Genomic DNA, 3,445 nt, shown 5'->3' with positions numbered 1-3,445 from the left:
TTGTGGGAAACCTGGGTTAATAGGGAATGTGTTGTGTTTTTACTTTATTTAAATATTGAAAATTTGGGTGCCTACTCATGTGAGATCAGAAAAAAATCATATGCATTGAAATGTTATGTTTGCTTTCATGTTCAAAAAAAATTTTTTTTATAGCATAAATAAATAAATAAATAGGGGACACAATTACCCCAATGTTAAGTTTAATAAAAGATCAATGCATATGTGGTGAAATTAAAGAAAAATTTGATACATGAGTATGTGATACAAAAGTGGAAATTTTGGGTAGCTAGGCATAGTTTTAGAATTACATAGAGTGTGTGTGGGTGTTAGGTGAGAGCTTAGGTTAGTCAAAGATTCATATTATAGCTCACTTGGCCATACATATATCCTCACCCTTACCTTAGCCCCATTACAACCTTGAAAAGACCTCATGATATTTGCATTGGTATACTAAATATTTGTTGATTGGTTAGATGAAGAACAAAGTTTTAGAAAGCATGACTAGAGAAGAGTAGAGTGAATTAACCCTAAAAACTTGAGCGATTAAGTGCATATACACTACCAGTAAGGGTTCAATGCTTGATTCTATGTTCCCTGCTTTCACAAGCTGTCTTCTTACAAGTTTACTTATCTTTACTGTATAATTTGAAATAGTAAAATTTGATTTATGTTTGTCTTGGAGAACTTGTTTACTTTTAACCAAGTAGATAGAAACATCTTGGCATATAGTTGCATTCATATATAGGTTGCATCTCATGAGTCTTACTTTTCCCATTTATTCCTTTTGTCTCCTTGAACTTAGCATGAGGACATGCTAATGTTTAAGTGTGGGGAGATTGATAAACCCCTATTTTATGGTTTATCTTGTGCTCAATTGAGTGGTTTTTATCAAGTCTTTGCACACTTATTCATACAAATTGCATAATTTTACAATTCCTTCCCAATTTTGTTTTAGGGTTGAAAACTTACTTCCTAAATTTTTAAATTGTGTATTTTAATTTCCCTTTATACCATTCGATATCGTGATCTGTGCGTTAAGTATTTTCAGGCTATATAGGGAAGGAATAGCTTAGAGGATGAAAAGGAAGCTTGCGAAAATGGAAGAAGCACAAGAAATCAAGGAGACAACCAGCGAGGAGCGACGCGCATGCATGGCTCACGCGTGCGCGTGATTTGGAGACATTCATGGCGACACGTTCACGTACCTGACGCATACGCATGACATGCGAAGATAACCATCGATGCGTACGTGTGACTGACGCGTACGCGTAACATGCGCTACGTGCAGAAAACGCAGAAACCGCTGGGGGCGATTTTGGGCTGAGTTTGGACCCAGTTTTCGGCCCAGAAACACAGACTAGAGCTAGGGGACAAGCAGGGACTCAACACATTGACACAACTTTCATTCACATAATTTTAGGTTTTAGATGTAGTTTTCTAGAGAGATAGGCTCTCTCCTCTATCTAGGTTTTAGGATTCTTAGTTTTATTCCTTTTTCAATTTCTGAATTCTATCTTAGTTTAATTTAGTTTCTCTTCTACTCTTAATTGTTCTAGCATTCTAGTTTATTTACTTTCCTTATTGATTACTTTATGTTGCTCCTTTAGTTTATGAATTCTCATGTTAGATTTGATTTTTATTTAATGCAATTTGAGGTATTTCATATTTATGCTTGCTTTCTTTAATTTGTGTTATGGATGCTTGCAATTGGTTATTTAGATTTAATATTCATTGCTAGTTTTCTATGTTTTTATGTTGTACCTTCCAAGTGTTTGATAAAATGCTTGGGATAATTTTAAGTTAGATTTTCCTATTCTTAACTTGGATTAATTAATTGGAGATTCTTGAATTATCAAAGGTCTTTTATTGATTGGTATTTGAGACTTGCTAGTTGATTTGGATTCCACTAACTCTAGTCTTTCCTTGAGAGTTGACTAGGACTTGAGGAATCAAATTGATTTATCCACTTGACTTTCCTTCATAGTTAAAGGTTGACTAAGTAGGAGCAAAAGACAATTACTATCATAATTGATGATGATAATGAGAATATGAATTCCAATTCTCAATACTTGTTAAGACTTTTCTTAATTACTAGTTTAATTCTTGCAATTTACATTCCTTATTCCTTATTTCAAAAACCCAAAAAGATACTTTTCCATAACCAATAGTAACATACTTCCCTGCAATTCCTTGAGAGATGACCCGAGGTTTGAATATTTCGGTTATTAATTTTATTTGGGTTTGTTACTTGTGACAAACAATTTATTTGTATGAAAGGATTATTGTTGGTTTAGAAACTATACTTGCAACGAGAATTTATTGAGGAATTCTAAACCGTCAAAAATCTGTTCATCAAAAGGTGAATGAAAAATTTGATACGAATGGTAGATTGTGACACAAAGGGTGAGTTATGAGGTAAATTGGAGTTGGTATGGTTTTGGTTTGATTTTTGGTTGAAATATTTTGAAAGTTGAGGTTTGGTAAAATTCTGGATAATCTATTTTCTGGCAGCCGCTTCGGACGCTCTCTGGGAATGATCTAACCATCACAATTGTATGGGTTTAATTTTTCTTGAATCTTTGTGATGTGTAGAAAAATTATGAAAAATTTGGTTAAAATTTAACTGTTGGATTAGGAGATATAAATTTTTGAAGTTTGTTACTTTAAAACTGATTTTCTGCTGCTACATAATCAAACCAGCAACTTTCCAAGCCTATATCTCCTAATCCTGACCATAATTTTGAGTGGGACAAAAAGGACATTAAGACTTGGATTGTTTTCTTATTTGTGTCAAAATTTTAGACTATTATAAATTTTGTAGAAGGAGTTGTGCTCGTTTTAAAAATAGAGCTCTTAGCTATTTTGACAGCAAATCTAGTTTTTGAAAGTAAACTTGTAATCAGTATAACTCTCTCCAGAAAAATGATTTTTCTATGAGACTTTAACTGATTTAAAGCTCTATGAGTCTAGTTTATTTTTGGAAAATTTCAGATACATCAAATGAAAATATGATTTTTGGTAGATTTTCTAAGAACATGGTAGCTTGCTGTCTTGGTGTAGAGATTTCAAACTTAAAATCAGTTTTTGCAAGAGAAATTGTTTTCCTTTTTATTTTATTCAACTAAACTATTTCAACTGGGTTCGAATCTATAGGATACTTCTGTTTTGAGTCTAGAGATGGAGAATTAGGCTTGTAAACTTCTGTGACACCTATTTAAGACTTTTGGCTCGTTTTTGGATATCAAAACGTAGAGAAGGTCCTAGGTGATTTTAACTTGGTAATTTGATAAAATGTTAGAAAACGGAGTCTTAGGTTTTGGGTGTACTAAGAATGGGTATGGTGGAGTGAGAAAGGAGGATGGTGCTGGAGTTAATGAACTGATGAACTATGAGTCTGGAATGGAATTGCTTATGATGAACTTGTGAAATATGACTGTTTAAGGGT

Source organism: Arachis ipaensis, chromosome B6 (assembly GCF_059453495.1).
Source record: "Arachis ipaensis isolate K30076 ecotype BB chromosome B6, ASM5945349v1, whole genome shotgun sequence".
Lineage (NCBI taxonomy): Eukaryota > Viridiplantae > Streptophyta > Magnoliopsida > Fabales > Fabaceae > Arachis > Arachis ipaensis.
This window is presented reverse-complemented; position numbering follows the sequence as displayed.